Source organism: Notamacropus eugenii, chromosome 1 (genome assembly GCF_028372415.1).
Source record: "Notamacropus eugenii isolate mMacEug1 chromosome 1, mMacEug1.pri_v2, whole genome shotgun sequence".
NCBI lineage: Eukaryota > Metazoa > Chordata > Mammalia > Diprotodontia > Macropodidae > Notamacropus > Notamacropus eugenii.
In genome coordinates this window covers 718427960-718449062 of record NC_092872.1, presented here as the reverse complement: position 1 = coordinate 718449062, position 21103 = coordinate 718427960, and the positions used below count along the sequence as shown (strand labels likewise).

At 40.3% G+C, this 21103-nt stretch overlaps 1 long non-coding RNA gene across 2 annotated transcripts in view; it reads left to right on the top strand.

The window, feature by feature from the left end:
• LOC140521593 (uncharacterized) overlaps positions 1-20387 on the top strand; it is a 250177-nt gene extending 229790 nt beyond the window's left edge. For both annotated transcript variants that reach the window (XR_011972999.1, XR_011972998.1), the window contains exon 4: positions 17781-20387. This is a non-coding gene — a long non-coding RNA (uncharacterized lncRNA). The remainder of the gene's footprint in view (positions 1-17780) is intronic.
• The last annotated feature ends 716 nt before the right edge of the window (positions 20388-21103 follow it).

Genomic DNA, 21103 nt, shown 5'->3' with positions numbered 1-21103 from the left:
TGAAGAAAAGAGTCTGGACAATATCTTCCAGGAAATCATCAAGGAAAACTGCCCAGAAGTACTAAACTCAGAGGGCAAAATAGTCATTGAAAGAATCCACCATTACCCTCCCGAAAGGGATCCCAAACTCAAAACCCCAAGAAATATCGTTGTCAAATTCCAGAGCTATCAAGTGAAGGAGAAAATACTACAAGCAGCCAGAAAGAAACAATTCAAATATCAAGGACACACAGTCAGGATCACACAGGACCTTGCAGCTTCTACATTAAAAGATCGAAAGAATTGGAACCCAATATTCCGTAAGGCAAAGGAGTTGGGACTTCAACCAAGGATCAACTACCCAGCAAAGTTCAGCACAACATTTCAGGCAGGGAGAAAGTCATTCAACAAAATAAGGGATTTCCAGAGCTTCCTGACCAAAACACCAGAACTCAACAGACAATTTGATCTTCAAATGCAGGTCTCCAGAGAATCATAAAAAGGTAAACAGGGGGGAAAAAACAAAAACAAAAACTTGCTACTCAATTAGGGCAAACTGTTTACCTCCCTATAAGGGAAGATGATACCTGTTAATCTTGAGAACTGTGCAGCTATTATGATAAAAGGGATATACATAGAGGGAACGGGTATAAAGTAAATGATGTCATGTCAAAAATATGATTTAAGTATGAGAAGGGATTGTAATAGGAGGTGCGAAAAGGAGGAAGCAGAAAATGGCAAATTACATAACAGGAAGAAGTACAAAACTATAGTAGAGGGAAGGAGGGGAGGGAGATGAGCATTGTTTGAGAGGTACTCTCATCTGATTTGTTTAAAGGAGGGAACAATAATCTTAAGCAGATAATCCTAACTAGCTCTATAGGTAGTAGGAGGGGAAGGGGGAAGAAAGGGGAGGGAGGCTAAAAGGGAGGGAAGAAGCAAAAAGAGTAAAGGGGAGTAAAAGGGAGGGGGGCTAAAGAGAAGGAGGGGAAGGCTGCAGGAGGAGGGGGTGAAAAGTGAATACTATTGAGGAGGGGAAGGAAGACAGGAGAGCTAAAAGCACAAATGGTGGGAAAGAGGATGGAGGGAAATACACAGATTGTAATCATAACTGTGAATGTGAATGGAATGAATTCTGCCATAAAACAGAGACGGATAGCAGAATGGATTAAAAGCCATAATCCAACAATATGCTGCTTACAAGAAACACATTTGAAACGGGGGGATACACATAGGATAAAGGGCAAAGGATGGAGCAGAATATATTGTGCTTCAGCTCATGTAAGAAAGGCAGGAGTAGCAATCCTAATCTCAGACAAAGCAAAAGTAGAAATAGATCTAATCAAAAGATATAAGGATGGAAACTATATCCTGCTAAAAGGCACCATAGACAATGATGCAATATCATTACTAAACATGTATGCTCCAAGTGGTATAGCATCCACATTCTTAGAGGAGAGGTTGGGGGAGTTGAAGGAAGAAACTGACAGCAAAACTATACTAGTGGGGGACCTCAACCTCCCCCTCTCTGAACTCGATAAATCTAACCTCAAAATAAACAAGAAAGAGGTTAAGGAGGTAAATAAAACTCCGGATAAGGTAGATATGATAGATCTTTGGAGAAAACTGAATGAGAATAGAAAGGAATATACCTTTTTCTCAGCGGTACATGGAACATTTACAAAAATTGACCATGTACTAGAACATTAAAATCTCACAATCCAGTGCAGAAAGGTAGAGATAATCAATGCATCCTTCTCCGATCATAGTGCTTTAAAAATTACATGTAATAAAAGGCCATGGAAAGAGAAACCAAAAATCAATTGGAAACTAAATAATCTAATCCTAAAGAAGGGTTGAGTTAAAGAAGAAATCATAGAAACAATCAACAATTTCATTCAAGAGAATGACAATAGTGAGACAACATACCAAATCTTATGGGATACTGCAAAAGCAGTTATTAGGGAAAGTTTTATATCTTTGAATGCTTACATAAATAAAATAGAGAAAGAAGAGATTGATGACTTGGGCTTGCAGTTGAAAAATCTAGAAAAAGAACAAATTGAAAATCCCCAAGTAAATACCAAATTAGAAATACTGAAAACCAAAGGAGAGATTAATAAAATTGAAATTAAGAAAAATATTGAATTAATAAATAAAACCAATAATTGGTTTTATGAAAAAACTAATAAAATTGATAAACCTTTGGTCAATCTGATTAAAAAAAAGAAAGAAGAAAATCAAATTACTAATATTAAAAATGAAAGCGGTGAACTCACCTCCAATGAGGAGGAAATTAAAACAATAATTAGAAACTACTTTGCCCAACTTTATGCCCACAAATTCGATAATCTAAATGAGATGGATGAGTATGTTAAATAATAGAAATTGCCCAGATTAACAGAAGAGGGAGTTGAATGCTTAAACAACCCCATCTCAGAAAAAGAAATTGGACAAGCCATCAATGAACTCCCTAGGAAAAAATCTGCAGGGCCAGATGGATTCACAAGTGAATTCTGTCAAACATTTAAAGAACAGTTAATTCCAATACTATGTAGATTATTTTTGAAAATTGGGGAAGAAGGAGTCCTCCCAAATTCTTTCTATGATACAAATATGGTTTTGATACCCAAACCATGAAGAGACAAAACAGAGAAAGAAAATTATAGACCAATTTCCCTAATGAATATAGATGCAAAAATTTTAAATAAGATTTTAGCAAAACGAATACAGCATCTTATCACGAGATTAATACATTATGATCATGTAGGATTCATACCACGATTACAGGGCTGTTTCAATATTAGGAAAACTATTAGCATTATCGATCACATCAACAACAAAGCTAACAAAAACCACATGATTATCTCAATAGATGCAGAAAAAGCTTTTGACAAAATACAACACCCATTCCTACTAAAAACACTGGAGAACGTAGGAATAAAGGGAACTTTCCATAAAATAATAAGCAGTATATACCTAAAACCTTCAGCAAGCATTATATGCAATGGGGATAAGCTAGATGCATTCCCATTAAGATCAGGGGTGAAACAAGGATGTCCATTATCACCACTATTATTCAATATGGTACTAGAAATGTTAGCTGTAGCAATTAGACAAGATAAAGATGTTGAAGGAATAAAAATAGGCAAAGAAGAAACTAAGTTATCACTCTTTGCAGATGATATGATGATTTACTTAGAGAATCCCAGAGATTCAAGTAAAAAATTACTTGAAATAATAAACAACTTTGGCAAAGTTGCAGGTTACAAAATAAACCCACATAAATCTTCTGCATTCCCATATATTAGCAAAAAAGTCCAACAGCAAGAGATAGAAAGAGAAATCCCATTTAAAGCTAGGGTAGACAGTATAAAATACTTAGGAGTTTACCTGCCAAAACAAACCCAGGGATTATATGAACACAATTACAAGACACTTTTTGCACAAATAAAGTCAGATTTAAGTAAATGGAAAAACATTAGTTGCTCATGGGTAGGCCATGCTAATATAATAAAAATGACAATTCTACCTAAATTAATTTACTTATTTAGTGCCATACCAATTAAACTATCAGACAATTATTTTCTAGAGCTGGATAAAATAATATCAAAATTCATTTGGAAAAACAAAAGGTCCAGAATATCAAAGGGACAAATGAAAAGAAATGCTTGGGAAGGTGGCCTAGCGCTACCAGACCTCAAATTGTACTAAAAAGCAGCAATTATCAAAACCACTTGGTATTGGCTAACAAACAGAGAGGTAGACAAGTGGAATAGACTTGGCACTCAAGACTCAGTAGGCAAGGAATATAGCAACCTTCTGTTTGATAAACCCAAGGACCCCAGCTTCTGGGATAAGAACTCTCTGTTTGACAAAAAATGCTGGGAAAACTGGATAACGGTGTGGTGGAAATTAGGCATAGACCCATACCTGACACCGCACACAAGAATAAAGTCCAAATGGGTACATGATTTAGGTATAAAGATTGATACCATGAATAAACTGGAGAAGCAAGGAATACTGTATTTATCAGATTTATGGAGAAGGGAAGAATTTTTTACTAAAGAAGAGATAGAAAGCATTATGAAATGCAAAATGGATAATTTTGATTACATTAAACTGAGAAGTTTTTGCACAACCAAACCCAATGCAACCAAAATCCGGAGGGATGTAGTAAATTGGGAAAGAATTTTTACAGCTAAGCTCAGGGATAAAGGCCTCATTTCTAGAATATATAGAGGACTGACTCAAATGTATAATCATACAAGTCATTCCCCAATTGATAAATGGTCAAAGGATATGAACAGGCAATTTTTGGAAGAAAAAATTAAAGATATCTATAATCATATGAAAAAATCCTCTAAATCACTATTGATTAGAGAGATGAAAATAAAAACAACTCTGAGGTACCACGTGACACCTATAAGATTGGCAAACATGACAGAACAAGAAAATGATAAATGCTGGAGAGGATGTGGGAGAGTTGGAACACTAGTTCATTGTTGGTGGAGCTGTGAACGCATCCAACGATTCTGGAGAGCAATTTGGAACTATACCCAAAGGGCTACAAAAATGTTGCATACCCTTTGACCCAGCAATAGTGCTACTAGGACTGTATCCTCAAGAGATCATAAAAATGGAAAAGGGTCCCACATGTACAAAAATATTTGTAGCAGCACTCTTTGTGGTTGCCAAAAACTGGAAGTCAAGGGGATGTCCATCAATTGGGGAATGGCTGAATAAATTATGGTATATGAATGTAATGGAGTACTATTGTGCCATAAGAAATGATGAACAAGAAGACTTCAGAGAGGCCTGGAAGGACTTATATGACCTAATGCTGAGTGAAAGGAGCAGAACCAGGAGAACTTTGTGCACAGCAACGACCACAGTATGCGAAAGTTTTTTCTGGTAGACCAGGAATTTCGTAATAACGCAAGAACTTCTTAAAAAAAAAAAAAATCCCAATGCTGGTTCTCTAAGGCAAAATGCCTTGTACACTCAGAGAAAGAAATATGGAAGTCATTCACAGAATGTAGCAGATTATGTTTGTGTATGTGTATGTTTTTGTGTATCATGTTTTGATTTGTTATATGATTTCTTCCATTTATTTTAGTCTGACTACATAGCGTCACTATAGTGAAAATGTACTCAATAGGAAAGTATATGTAGAACCTATACAGAATTGTATGCAGTCGTGGGGAGGGAGGGGGGTAGTGGGGGGTAGGCGTAGGGGGGATAAAATCTCAATTGTATGGCAGTGATTGTTAAACATTAAAAAATAATAATAAAAAAAAGAAAGTAAAAAAAAAAAGACAAGTCAAGGTCTACTTTCTTTTTCTCATCCTGATTGCTCTGGCCTCATTCCCAATTTAAAAATTAAGAAATAAAGAAAGCAAATCCTCTCTAACATATAAGCACAGTCAAGCAAAATGAAACTAGATAGTGGCCATGTACAAAAATAAGGACCTTTCTCTGCATCTTGTGTCCATCCTCTCTTTGCCAGGAGGTGGTTAACACATCTTCTCAGAGTCCTCTAAAGTGATTCAGAGCTGTGTGTCTTCAACATGCTGGTGTCCTCATATACACTGATCTCCTGGTTTGTTGTCTTTACTCTGTCAGTTCATACTGCCCAGTATTATGTGAAATAGTCTCTTTCATCAACTCTTACAAATCAATAATATTTATCATATTTATGCAGCACATTTCTTCTCCATTTATTTGGGAGGAAATCTGAAGCATTTGCTTGCATTCTGTTACTCAAGAATCAGGGCATTTGTTTTGCTGAAGATAGAAAACTGGGCCCAAAGTCAGGAAGACCTGAATTGAAATTCAGGCTGAGACATTTAATGGCTATGTGACTCTGCTTTAGTCACTTACTTCTATTTTGCCTCAGTTTCCTCATGTGTAAAATGAGCTGGAGAAGGAAATGACAAACCACTTCAGTATCTCTTCCAAGAACACTCCAGGTCAGGTCACAAAGGGTCAGACATGGCTGAAACGATTGTACAAAAACAAGCCACAAAAGAGATTTGCCTGACAAGGACAATAACCAGTTTAGAATATAAGCTGTGAACACTTTTGAGACCCCCAATACCTTAAAAGGCCTGAAACCTAACTTGGTCAATCAGGAGAAAAGCATCTGAGCCCACTCTGAAGTTAACCTATCACAATGCCTTCCATGCTCTGAGATAACAGACATACTCAAAATGCTCCTTTCTGTGTAAGCAAATAGAAGGCTGGATGAGGCTGATCAGGAACATTTTTCTGATTATGACTGTCCAGGGCAGGATGCCTTGCACCAGACACTCTCTTAAACAATGGGAATTTTTCTTATATCAATATTTTATGGACATGTGTTATGCTATGTTAGGCTGTATATATTCATGTTCATGATAAAGGAAACACAGAAATCCTGGATATATAATTTAACTTGACACCTTGATATGCTCTCATTGTATTTACAATTTATACAAAAAAATAAATTTCTTTTTGTTATCAAGAGATAGCAAATATGGAGACTATAATTTGAGGTAACGAAGGAGCAAAGAAGGGAGGGAGGGATTCGAAGGAATTATTCTGAAGATATATGATCGCCATTGTCTTTCTATCCCTGGGATCATATTCTTCAGTGAATTCCCATGCATATCTCTATGTGTATGCTCTGCAAGTTTTGAGAGAAATAAACATGCCTATCCAGCCTAATTTTGTCTTTCTTAGAATCAGCTCAGCAATAGTTGACATTTATGGTGCCATTTGCTCAGATGGGACAGGGCTAGAGACTGAACCCTTCCACTGAACACTGCTAGTACTGGGTATCTACAAGACTTATTCTCCTGAAAAGTTCCTGCCTTACACCTGGGTGGTAAGTCCCTTCTCTATTCCTGCTCCTAATATCAGACTCTGCTTAGTAGCTGCAGTCTGAATTTTTTTCTCTAAGCCAGCTCTGGGAGTGAAAGTCCCTGGCTAGGTCTTCTCTGCAATTCTGATATCCTCTGTGACTCAGTCATGTCTAGTCTTGGTGGGAAAGTTTTCTCTGCTGGTTTGCTTCAACTGCAGAGTGAGAATAAGAGGTTTCATGCCTTAAAGCTAGCAAAGGCACTTCAGTTTCAGCTCCTTTTTTTCAGGGGCCATATAATCCCCTTCCTAGCTCCCCTTGCCCTTTCAGGCTACAGTCCTGTCATGGACTCAGATCCTAAAATTTAACTTCCTTGGAATCTGCCCCTTTAAATCTGTTCCAGGAAAATCTCTCTGAGCTTTTCCCCAATCCCTCTCCCCCTTTTCCTATGATTAGATTTTCCTCATTCTGTTTGTGTTTGTTATGTTAGTTTGTCTGTCTCTGTGTTTCTCTGTATCTGTATCATGTGTACTGTGATGGAGTCTGTTGCCTTGTAAGAGTTAAAATGATGCCAAGGAGAAAATCATAAGCTGTCTAAGAAAGCAATAAACCAAGCAACCAACCAACCAATCAACTAAGAAACCAACATGTGCAACTCTTTTCCTTGTGGTTCCAGCCAGAATTAACAGTGAAAAGTTGGATAAAAACATCTTAGCAAATTGTGGATTTTGTGAGATTCATCATTAAAGAATTTCGAATATGACCATTTTGGAATTGCAGGGAAAAGCTCCTGAGACTTTAGCAATAATTCCAAGTGCTCAGCCCCTGCTAAAACACCTCTGCACAGTCCCTATCACTCAGTATTTCCCATTCCCTCCCCAGTGTTGGGAGTGAATCTCAGTATGGGGAGTGTAGCAGCCACTGGGTTCTTGTAACAGTCCCCCATGGTATTAAGAGATGAGAATCCTGGGCAATTGTAGGAGAACCTTAATTCATCCTTCCCCACCTGGGTAAAGGAGGGGAGGGTCAATAAGCACAGATTGGAAGTGGCTTTAATGACCCTGTGCCCCTGAACACCCTGTCACCCACCCCTCTAGGCAGAGGTTGGGAGTATCTTCCAGTTGCAATAAGTTCTGCCCAGCCTGCCACAACAGCTTCAAGTAGCCCCAAACTCATCAAGTTCTGCAGCTGTGGGGTGGCAGTAGGTGGATTGGTGAGGCCTATGGTGAACATTCCCTGAGCCATACCATCAAAAGTTATCCGTACTGGAAAGGCCCTACCATCAGCCACTCCAACCTCTACGCAGTGCCCTCTGTCTCAACTTCCCTGGCACTCACTCGGTGCCTGGGGGAATCTGGATGGCCCTGGAAGTGCCTAGTAAGTGAGATGAGGGAGCCAGGCAACCTCTGCTCTTGGCAAGGCCACATTTCTGTTAACAGTTGTAGAAATTTTTCAGATTTGTAGTTTATGGAAAGTTATTTATTTTCTGTTTGCCCAATTTCATGATCTGTAAAGGTAAAAAAAAAATGTTGTCATGGGATCAAAATTTTATGGTGATTGTAAAGTACTTAACATAATATTATTATTATCTGTCTAATTTAATACTCATGTTCCACATCTGTTAACTCTGAAGCAGTCTAAAATACCAAAAATTATAGCATCAATAATTTGTATATGTGATAATCTGGAAATGAAATTGATATCATCTGGGGTTTATTGTTTGTATTATTACTGTATTTCTAAATTGTATTGTACTTCTAAAACCCTCTTAGATTCTAAAATTAGAGGGACCAATGTATTGCTGAAGTAATGTTAGACAAAACACTTTTTAATTTGGATTTTGCTGCATATGAATTAACCTTTTAAAAGGATGTGATAAATTTGATCACTTGGAAATGTTAAATATTTAATTAGATATATTTGGTTTAAAAGCAATAATAAAAATGATATTTACTATGGTAGCCTATTATTCTTCTGAAAATCTTTATTATTTTCAAAATGTCCAACGTGGCTTAAAATTGTAGTCTCAACATATTGATGATGAGATGAGTGATTTTCTATGCAATATAATTTGAAAATGCATTCCCCTCTGTTGATAATGGGTTGTTTCAAGTTTTACCTTTGGAAAATTAAGTAAACCCCTCTTCCTTCCCCACTCCCTTCCCTTGGAGTAAGGAGTGTATCTCAGTTATGGAGATTGCTTAAAAGCCTGTGTCTCTCTGTTAATTCCTCTCATCTCAGATCAGATGAAGAAAAGAGAATGCTGGATAATTGTTGGGAAACTTGAATCACCCTTCTCCACCTGGGGAAAGGGGGTGGCAGCAACCACAGTGGGTCCCCACTGGCAGTGGCCCCAGTGGTCATGTGCCCCTGGGCATCATTCAGTCCATCCCTCTAGGCAAGCCTGAGTACAAATTTCAAGTGCTATACATCCTGTGCGTCCTGCCCCAGCAGCTGCCATGTTGCCCTAGCTCCAGTAGCATGTGCATCTTGGGGTTGAGGGAATTTCTGGAAAAGATCAAGCCCCACAGTGAGCATTCCTTCACCTTGCCCTGTCACCAGCAACTACCACCAATGGGAAAAACCCAACACTAACCATCCCTATCCCTAGGTAACACCCTCTGCCATACACCCAAAAGACTAGTCAGTCAGTATCCAGGTCTGGCCTATTCCTTGGAAGATTCTGCCCTGCTGCCTCCTGGAAGTGTCCAGGTGCTGGTAGTAGTGTTGAGGTTTAGGGGTGCTGTGACCCCAAATCATCCACATGTGCATACTGCCTGAATGAATTTGATCAAAGCCTTCTTTCAGCCAGAGACAAAGTTTATGAGATACCTGTCCAAGGTGGGTGTGATCCTCAAAATCTGCCATATTGGTCAGACTCTTAAGGAATCTTAGCACCTTAATGAAGAGAGATTGTGGGAAGGATCTAGCAGTGGCCAAATTGTCTGCGGTGTGTGGAGCTGGTGTCTAGGGGGTATCTTGATGGGAGGGTCCAGTTGACTGTGTTGGCTGGAGGTCCAACACCTACACCAAGATAATTGGATCCAAATCAGATCAATGGTGGAAAGTGGGGGGAGGGGGAGCAGGAGGTAACAGACAAGAGAGGGTTGGGCAACAGAGAATAGGGAGATTGGATGTAGGCTACAATGAAGTCCAGCTGAGAGAATTATAACCTCAGATGAATACCTGAGACTTATTTGATAAAATGGGAAAACTAAAGGAGAGTTCAAGGTGGGTTTTTTCAGGACTTGTGGACAAATGGGACCCAAATCTTTTTTGGGTAATGTGCAAAGGTCTTGGCTTGGGCTTCTACCCCATCAGTAACATCTAGCTTGGCAATATGAGGTGGGAAAAGCCCATCAGCCTCTACCCGAGATGAGCTCACACTTGTCTCTTCTGGCTGCAGAATCTTTTTAGGTAGATAACTTTAGCATGCTATCTTATCTCTGTTTGTCCCAACTGTCTGATCTGTAAAGCAGGAAATAATTATGATACCTGCATCCCAGAGTTGTGAGATTATACAGTGCTTAGCATGGTGACTGGCATATGCTGGGCACTACATTACTATTTTTTCTTTAAGTAAATGTGATTATTCGATATCTGATAACTCTGAGGTGGTTTTAAAATGCCAAAGGCAATAAGACCAATGATTTTATTTTTATTGTACATGATCACTTGAAAATGAAACTGATGTCATCTGAAGTTTATTGTTTGTGTTATTATATTCCTAAATTTTTAATGCACAATTTGAAAGATCATTGCAAACCAGAAATATTGTTACACAAAAATTTCATTTTGAATCTGGATGCTCAAAGGTTATGAATTAGGCTTTAGGAAGATCTGATAAAAATATATTTTGAAATCTTAAATATTTAGTGGGGTACATTTTGTTAGAAAGTAGATGATAAAAATACATGGTGAAAAATCAAATTTTCTTGTTCTTTTCAAATTCTTGAGTATTCTTAGAGTGTATAGCTCAGATTAAAGATGTAGCTTCAACATATGAATGATGAGTTAACAACTTGGTATTTGCTTTTTGTCTGAAGCTCAGAATATGGGTAGTTTTAATTTATAAGTAAAAGATAAAGAAAAGAGTGACAGCAGCTTCTGGAACAGCTCTCATGGGAAGGTTAGTGGTCCTTGACTAAAGCAGAGCATGCAGAATATTCTCTTCCTCCTTTTTCTCTGTCTTTTTAATTTTTCTACCGTAATTAGAGCCCCCGGGGACAAGTGTTTGCTGAAGCAGAGCTGAATTAGGCCCAATTCTCCCCTGAGGGCAGTGGTTGCCCTGAGCCTGTGCCTGGGGCAGGAGCTGCTCCCCCTTTCTGAAGGGCTGAGCACCCTGGGGAGGTTTTTGTTCAGGACTAAAACACTGTGGAAAAGCTATAACCTTGCATATAGTAATAATCTGCCACATCCTCAGCCTCCACAGCACTAATGGTGAAGGTGAACTCTGTCCCAGAACCACTGCCACTGAACCTGGCAGGGACCCCAGAGTGCAGGGAATTAGCATTATAGATCAGGAGCTTGGAAGACTCTCCTGGTTTCTGCTGGTAGAAGTCCATATAGTTGCTAACGCTGGAACTGGTCTTGCAGTTGATGGTGACTCTGTCTCCTGGAGCTACAGAGAGGGAGGCTGGGGACTGGGTCACCACAATGGCTGCCTGGGATCCTTGGTGGGAAAAGAAGAAAGAAGAGATTTAAGTGAAGAATCCTGTTCTCTCACCCTCAGGTTGTGTCAGAGATTCCCAGTGGAAAACTCCTTCTGTCTCTAAAGTGTTCCAACCTATGGCTCATTGGGAATCTTACCTTGAGGCCAGAGCAGTGGGAGCCAGAGGAAAAATGAAGGGGAGAGCATGTTGACCCTTGCAGAGCTACAGACAGACAGCTCTGAGCTTGCTGAGAAATTTTGGGAGATATTTGTATGTGAGGCTGGGTTTGTGCAATGTCCCTTGGAAATCCCCATGCAAAGCAGTGTTGGTTCAAACTCAACTCATGTCCCCAGGACTAGTTATATGCACATGGAGGGAATGGCCCCATTGTTTTTCCTTGAAAGTGTGACCTCATGTGGTCTCTTTTTTTAATTGCTATACCAAAGGAACCTGCCTTGGTTTGAACCTGGTGAGGGCTGTGGCAGGTGGTCTATTGTGGTTAAAAACATGGAGTGGGGTCCAGGGCTCTCTATCTTACCAGGAGAGATCAGATGGCTCTGAGGCTAGAGACCAAGAGTTGACAAATGTCTGTGAAAGAAAAGAAAGAATGGAGGAAAGAAAGAAAGGGTAAAGAAAGAGAATGAAAGGAAGGAAGGAAGGTAGGAAGGAAGGAAGAAAGGAAGAAATTAGCTGAGGTAGAAAGAAAACTAAGACTTGGAAACTAACAGAATTTGAAGCGGTTTTCTTGTCAAATGGTGAGTTCTTATCCCAGAAGATGAAGTCTCTAAGTTTATGAATTAGTACATTGCTAATACTTGTCTTGTGTAGTGATAGTAGTATTCCATCACAATCAGACTCCACAATGTGTTCAGTCTTTCCCCAAATGATGGACATCCCCTCAGTTTCAAATTCCTTGCCCTGAGAAAAGATTTTCTCTATATATTTTTGTACATACAAGGTCCTTTTCCTTTTAATTTTTTTTATCACTTTTGGGATACAGACCTAGTGGTGACATTGTTAGGTCAAAGGATATGCATGGTTTTGTAGCACTTCAGGAATATTTCAAATTGCTCTGTAGAATCATTGAATCAGTTCAGAAATCCGCCAACAGTGCATTAATTACTGTTTTCCCCCATATTGTCTCCAACATTTGTCACTTATTTTTTGTCTATTATTAACGAATTTAAGAGGTATGAAATAGTACTTAAAATTGTTGTAATTTGCATTTCTCCAGTTAATACTTAGAGTATTTCTTCATGTTGCTTCATCTGAAAAGTGGTCATATCTTTTGATCATTTAATCATTGGGGAATGCCTCTAGTCTTCATAAATTTGATTCAGTTATCTCTATGTTTGAAAAATGATGCCTTTATCAGAGAATCTTGCTTCAAAATTTTTCACAGTTATGATTGCTAACTATATTTCCCTCCATCCTTTCCCCCCATTTATTGTGTTCTCTCTCTCCTTTCACATTATTCTCCTCAATGATGTTTTGCCTCTATTCCCTTCCACAATGTGCCCTCCCTCCTTTTAGCCTCCTTACCTCCTTTTCTTTTTTCCTATTCCCCTTCTACTTTCCTGTGCAGTAAGACAGATTTCTGTACTCAATACAGTGTGTATGTTATTCTCTCTTTTAGCCAAATCTAATGAGAGTAAGGTTCACTCCTTCTCCCTCAACTCCTTCCTGTTCCTCTACACTGTAAATGCTTTTTCTTGCCTGTTTTATGTGAGATAATTTACCTCATTTTACTTCTCCTTTTCCCTTTCTCACTCTTTTGCCCCTTAATTTTGTGGAAAGGAAGGATGAAAGACAGAAAAAAAAGAAATAAAGAGAGAAAGAAAGAAAAGAAAGAAAGAAAGGATGGAAGAAAGAAAAGAACTGATTTAGAAAGAAAACTAAGACTGGGCAACCAAAAGAATTTAAAGGCAACTAAGGGCTCCGACTTAGATAAAATAGAGGTGGAAGGGACTTTGGAAATTTTTTGGTCAGTATTCTAGGTGGTGTGGAGAGAATGTATCCCTTGAGCTGTTGAGGGCAGATGTTTATTCTTTTTTCTGTATATCTATTATGGCTTTCTAAAAGCTCTAAAGGAAACAAGAAACACTGTAGATTTCATTTTGTAGTAGGGGAAACTGAGACCAAAGGGAGTGAAATGGTTATTCAGGTGTCTTTTTCCTATTCATGTTCATCATCCTCTTTCCTTCAGTCAGAAATTTCCCATTTCAATCAAAAGTGGGATGAAGTCTGTTGCACCTGCAGTATTTCCACCCTGGAGAGACAGAGAGATGTAGTCAACAAACAATTTGTCATGGAAGACCCTCAGGGTTTCTGTCCAGAGGAGGAGCAATTGCTATTTACACCCCCTCTACCCTATCAAACCCCAAAGAGTGACCCAGAGAGTCTTGGACTGAATCTTATTATTTGCCAATCAGTGAAAGCCAGAGTGTTTAGGATTTCAGATGTAGTAAAGGAGCTCCATTAGAACCTGAATGGGCTCTATCAAGCCTACTTTTCCAGAACTCAGTCTCAAGAAACATATTCCTTTGGGCAAGGCAACAATAGCTCAGTGTATGACTCCCCATAGGGAGGAAATGAAGGAAGAGAAGAAAGAGTGAAGGAAGGAGCATTGCCCAACTGGAACTGAACAATTAGGTTGGGAGTGGAGCAGCTTCTACCATTTACAAATTGTTGTATGTCCTTCATTCTTTTTTTTAAAAGTTTATTTATTTTTAGTTTTCAATGTTCACTTTGATTAGATTTTGAGTTCTAACTGCTTGGATCAGTTTACAATTGCACTAACAGTGCATTAATACTCTGATTTTCCCACATCTCCAACATTTATCATGTTTTTATTTTGTCATGTTAGCAATCTGATGAGTGTGATGTGGTGTCTCAGAGTTCTTTTAATTTCTATTTCTCCAGTCAATAGTGATTTTGAGTATTTTTATATGTGAGTATGAATAGTTTTAATTTTTTCATCAGAAAATTGCCTATCATATCCTTTGACCCTTTATCAGTTGGTGAACAACTTGCATTTTTATAAACTAAACTCAGTTCTCTATTTGTTTTACAAATGAGGCCTTTATCAGAGACTCTGGCTATCAAAATTGTTTTCCAACTTTCTGTTTCTCTTCTATTCTTGGTTGCATTGGTTTTGTTTGTGAAAAACCATTTTAGTTAAAAGTAATCAAAATTATCCATTTTCCATTTCATAATGTTCTCTATATCTTGTTTGGTCATAAACTCACTTTTTCATAGATCTGTTACTTTCTCTCCCAGTTTATTTTCAGTTTCATCCCTTGTGACTGAAACCTGCATGCATTTTAATCTTTATATTGGTATATGGTGTAAGATGTTGGTCTGTGCTTAGTTTCTTCATACATTTCTCCAGTTTTCCCAGCAGTTTTTGTCAAATCACCAGTTCTTAAATCCAGAAACTACAGTGTTTAACTTTATGAAACTGTACATTACTATAGTCTTTGACAGCTGTGTCCAGTGTACCTGACCTATTCTACTGATCCACCACTCTATTTCTTAGGCCTTACCAAGTAGTTTGGATGATTGCTGCTTCATAATACTTTTAGATCTGGTATGTCTAGGCCACCTTTTCTTCCATTTCTTTTCATGAATTCCCTTGATATTTTTCACCTTTTGCTCTGAATCATTACTATTTTTTCTTGCCCTATAAAATTATTTTTTTTAGTTTGATTGATATGGCACTCAATAAGTAAATTAATTTGGAAAAAATTCCCATTTATATTAGCACAGCTTACCCATGAACAACTGATATTTTTGCAATTATTTAGATCTGATTTGTTTTTCATTCTTTGAAGAGGACCAATGACCTCAGAAAGGTGACATCTTGACTTGTGAGTGAACCGGATTTAATGAGGTAGTGCTGTATAAAATTGCCAGCCTCACTCTCTTCTCCTGAGCCATCTGGCTCCAGTGGTGAGAAATAGGTCAGGATGCCTGCAGGTGGTTCATGAAACCTGAGAAATAGAAATGAAAAAAAGAAATTGGGGAAAGACCTCTGTCACACTGTATCTGTCACCATTGAACTCGTTATCTTGACCAATGTCTTGCCACTGAACTGTGATGATCTGGAGGAGATAGTGAGGCTGACGACTTCATAGAGCTCTGCCTTACCTAAACCCAACTCACTTTGAAGTCAAGACATTCTCCTCCTGATGTCATTGGTCCTCTTACACATTGAAAGATGAACAATAAACAGCAACCAGTCTGTACCTTGGAAACTTTCCTTTTAGACACAATCAACTTGAGCCGGTTTGGCCCCTGACTTCCTTACCCCTTCTGTTAGGATCCATGGCATGAGGGATAAAACAGCCAGAAGGAAGTTGTTTTCTTTGCTTACAGCCCCAAGGGCAGCTGTCATCTCATGACCAGGCCTTGTTATCTCTTTTCCCTTTCCTAAAGGTATAAATACTTTTTCTGGGCAGCTTTGTGGTGCAGTGGATAGAACACAAGTGCAAGAGTCAGGAGGATCTGAGTTCAAATCTCACCTCAGACACTTGACACTAGCTGTGTGATCTTCGTCAAGTCACATTACCCCAATTGCCTCATCCTGGGTCATCTCCAGTCATCCTGATGAATATCTGGTGACTGGATTGAGATGGCTCTGGAGGAGAAGTGAGGCTGGTGACCTGCACAGCCCTCCCTCACTCAAAACAAAGTGAAGTGCAAGTCACATCATAATTTCTCTGATGGCATGGTCTTTTTTGGCAACAAAGGACGAACATACAAAACACTTTTTCATAGATCCCCAGTAGGTAAATCCATTGTTGTCTGCACTCATGAGACAACCCCAGGGTGGCAGGTTTGCTCCCCTGAGATCTACATTAAAGACACTTTTTTTCTCAACTTGTGCCTCTGATTCCTTTTAGGACTTGGCACTCCCTTGTTAAGGATCACCTTTCAATCAGTAAATCACTCACTCAACAAGCAATTTATTAAATGATTCCACTGTGCTAGACATTATGGTTGCATCTGAGTGATGAACATATTCCATCTGTAAAAGAAATATGAGATAATTTTGAGGGTAGGGGGTCCCACCTTTTCATGTAGAAGATCACACTTGAGCCAAGATTTAAAGGAAATTTGGCATTCTAAATGGTATAGGGAAGGTATTGCATGGGTGTTATCCAGTACAAAGGAATGGAGATGGGAGTAGGATTGTGTGTGTGGAAAAACAAGGTGAGGAATTGTCCCTTATTCCACTTAGGACTTCCTGAAGTCCACGGCCTGCCGTAAATGTTTTTTGATCTTAGATTTGGTGTATAGCATGTGAAACCTGCTTCCCCACAAAGACCAAAATGATGTCCTGGGAAATGGGAGAGGCTGACTTGAGCCCTTCTGTACTGAGATATCAACAATTCTCTGGGATGGTCTCTGAGTGACTCCAATATCCTCCTGCTTTGTTAGCAGTCACCAGACCTAGTTAAACTTGCACAGACATCATAAGTGAGGATCAGTTCCTTGCTTTATAATCCCCCTCACTTAACCCTTTCTTGATCAACTCCAACTTCAGCTCAGATTGTATGCCACCAACTTGGGAGGAATAAACCTGCATGCAACCTAATTCTGCTTATCTTTCTCAGTCTGAGCTGTGGGGTTGACATTTCTGTTGCTGTGACACAGAGAGGAAACATGACTGAAGACACTTCTGCACTTTGGTCCCAGGAACTATTCTCCTCAAATTCTAACCTTCATATATATTTTGTGGACTGTAGGGAAAGTCCTAGAGTATATGTGTCTTTCTTCTCTACCATCTTGGCTCCTTGATAATTTCTTGAAAGATGATGTCCAGAATCATTTTTTGATCATGACTTTCAGGTAGTAAATTAATTTTTAAGTTTTCTCTTCTGGATCTGTTGGGACTGGAAGCTCAATTCCGTGTGGACAGTCTCGGGCAGGTAAAAGTGGGACTTCTAAATCTTAGAGTCTTACGAGGCCCTCCATGAACAGTGGGGGTTCGGCTAGCTCGGGTATTTCCGCCTCTCCCCCGGAGATACCTGATGGGTGGAGTCTCCCTGCCCTCGAGGTCGTCCCGGATTGGAGCACACCTAGTTACCTAACAGCACGGTATTGAGATGCAAACTGTGTGGCTGAAGATTAAGTAGGATTGAGGAAGCCTAAAAGCTCTCTTAGCACGTGTGGAGCCAAAGAGAAAAGTAGGGCTCCGCATCTTTTCTTTCCTCTCTCCCCTCCCCCTCTCTCCCCGCTTGTACTTCTACTTCCAATCCCTTAAGCTTAGCCTTCTTAGGAAATCTCCCCCTCTTCGTCCTAAGAAAGAAGACTCCCTGCACTTGTAACCGAAACCCTGTAATAAAGCTCAACCCCTGTTTGACTCTGGAACGTCCTTTCTCTCATACGTGCATCCGGCGTGGCCAGCCGAAGACCTGGACAGGTAAGAAAGACTCGGGTAGCCCAATACAGGCCTCTAGGCTTGGCAGTTGGCGCCCCAACAGGGATTGGGAGCGTAGATAATCCTGGGTGCTTTTGGGGTACACCCGGAAGGGGCTGTGAAAGAAGCGAGTCCCAAATCCTAGATTCGGAAGGAGAGAAAGGGGAGAGAAGCTTCCCAAACCCCTGGGAAAAGGGCAGGGATGAGGAATCAATTGCCAGTAATAAAGCCAGAGGAACAGGAGGTCTGGGCTGAGACACTTCACAGGGAATGCAGGAAGGCGGGGGTCACAATAGAGTTAGATGACCTCCGAGAATTTTGTGAAAGGATTTGGAAAGTTTCTCCTTGGCTCAAGCAGGCAGGAATATCAAGAGAAAAATGGGGAGCGGTCGGAGAGCAAATGACTGCTTACGAGCAACAATACCCTGGGGAGCTGGAGGATTTAGATTTCCTGATATTCGGTGTAATTAAAAGCCTGCTGGAAGGGCCGGAGAGGCCAGGGCGGGATTGGAAAGAGAATGGAAGCGGAGAGAGGGGAGGGGAGGACCCAGGCAAGCAGAAAGTTAAGCGGAAAGTTAAGGAGCGTAAAGAAAAAATAGACTCGGAGCTCCATCTAGCGGATGGAAAAGGCAAGGCAGGGGAGAATGTACCGTGTCTTCCCTCTGCGCCTCCTTATAGCACGCTCCATACTGGAGCGGATAGGACCTGCCTTAGCGGTCGCTCAGTACCCCGGCACTGGAAGCTCAAAGAAAGCCAAAGACCAGTGTGGGGAATAGGAGGGTGCCAAAATACCTTAGAGACAATGCACCCAGTAAAGTGGGAGGCAGAGGATCGCCAAGGGACCATATGGCCGTTGGTGATTCCAGGACTTAGTTTTAACATCTGGGGCAGGGACATTATAAGCCGCCTCGGGATGAAGCTATCAAATTTTTAGTAAGGGCCATTGCTGTTGTACTGGAGTCCCCACCCTTGAATTGGAAGTCAGACACCCCGATTTGGGCCTTGACTCCAGAAAAACTCCAGGCACTACAACTATTGGTTAAGGAGCAATTAGCACCCTGGAATGCTCCTGTGTTTGTTAAAAAGAAAAAATCTGGGAAAGTCAGGTTCCTTACAGATGTTAATGAAGCATTTGTAAGCACCTGGCAGCAGCTATACCTAAGTAAAGAGCCACTATGCATTCTTATCATCTTTACCTTAAAGGCAATCCTCGCTAAACAAAGAAGGGGAAAAGGTCGCCTAATACAATCAGAGCTTGATACAGATGTCTCAAAAGGCTCACACACTACTCCAGCTATGAGACATTTTAAGATACTAATAGGGGGTCGAGGGTATGTTTGTGTCTCCACAGGAAAAGGTGATGCGTGGATTCCCATTAGAAGGATCCGTAGGTGGGAACCGAGGTCGGAGACGACGGAGATGCAGGAGGCGGAGACCCCGGAGAGCCCAGAGACCCCGGAGAAGGATCATACACCACCTGAGCCTGCTGCTGACAGCTTTAACCTTGCTGCCCAGAGAGGAAGCAGCCCTCATCACAACCGCAGACACTGCTGCTGACAGCTTCCCATCTAGGCATCCTTTTTTCGCCAGCTGAATGAGGACTTTGATATCACAAACCCAGGACACTTGGGTGGGGAGGAGGTGACCAATTTTCCACCTGTATAGATCCATTTGCAAGATTAAGGGAGTGGTGATGTAAGGCGCCTACACCACCTGCTTCTCTTAAAATATGCTTTGGGATTTTAGTTGATTGCACTTCCCCTGTTGTAACTCAGCCATTTAGTTTCATCTTTGTTTTATTTGATGCCTCCCTTTGTCAGTTGTGCTAGCTGCAGATTTCTGTGTGAATGAAGTCTTGTTGTAAGGTACTCATATGCTAAAGGCCTTCCTTAATCCACTCAGCCTCCAGCCACTGTTTGCTCTAGAGCCAGGTGCGCTCCGCGCATAACAAAGAAGGGGATATGTTGGGACTGGAAGCTCAATTCCGTGTGGACAGTCTCGGGCAGGTAAAAGTGGGACTTCTAAATCTTAGAGTCTTACGAGGCCCTCCATGAACAGCGGGGGTTCGAGAAGGTCAGACCGAGCTAGCTCGGCTAGCTCGGGTAGTTCCGCCTCTCCCCCGGAGATACCTGATGGGTGGAGTCTCCCTGCCCTCGAGGTCGTCCCAGATTGGAGCACACCTAGTTACCTAACAGCACGGTATTGAGATGCAAACTGTGTGGCTGAAGATTAAGTAGGATTGAGGAAGCCTAAAAGCTCTCTTAGCACGTGTGGAGCCAAAGAGAAAAGTAGGGCTCCGCATCTTTTCTTTCCTCTCTCCCCTCCCCCTCTCTCCCCGCTTGTACTTCTACTTCCAATCCCTTAAGCTTAGCCTTCTTAGGAAATCTCCCCCTCTTCGTCCTAAGAAAGAAGACTCCCTGCACTTGTAACCGAAACCCTGTAATAAAGCTCAACCCCTGTTTGACTCTGGAATGTCCTTTCTCTCATACGTGCATCCGGCGTGGCCAGCCGAAGACCTGGACAGGTAAGAAAGACTCAGGTAGCCCAATACAGGCCTCTAGGCTTGGCATGGATCTATTTTCAAAGTCATCTGTTTTTCCCATGAGATATTTCTGTCTTCTATTTTTCATTCTTTTGGTTTTGTTCTGTGGTTTCTTGATTTCTCAGAAAGTCATTAACTGCCAGTTACTCCACTCTAATTTTGAAGGAATTATTTTCTTCCCTTAGCTTTTGGACCTCCTTTTCCATTTGTCTCATTCTGCTTGTTAAGACATTCTTCTCCTCATTGACTTTTTGGACTTCTTTTGCCATTTGGGTTTAGTCCATTTTTAAAGTATTATTTTCTTCACTATATTTTTTTGTCTCCTTTAGCAAGTTGATGACTCATTTTTCATGATTTTCTTGCATCATTCTCATTCCTTTTTCCAATTTTTCTCTACCTCTCTTACTTAATATTCAAAATCCTTTTTGAGGTTTTGCATGACCTGAAACCCATTCACATTTTTCTTGGAGGCTTTGAATGTAACAGCTTTGACTTTGTTGCTTTCTTCTGAGTGTGTTCTGATCTTCCTTGTCACCACAGAAACTTTCTGTACTCAGAGTGTTTTTCTACTATTTGGTAGTTTTTCTTTTTCTTTTACTATTATTTTATTTGTTTTCAGTGTTCTATAATCACTTCCATATAACTTAGATTTTTCCCCCTCCATC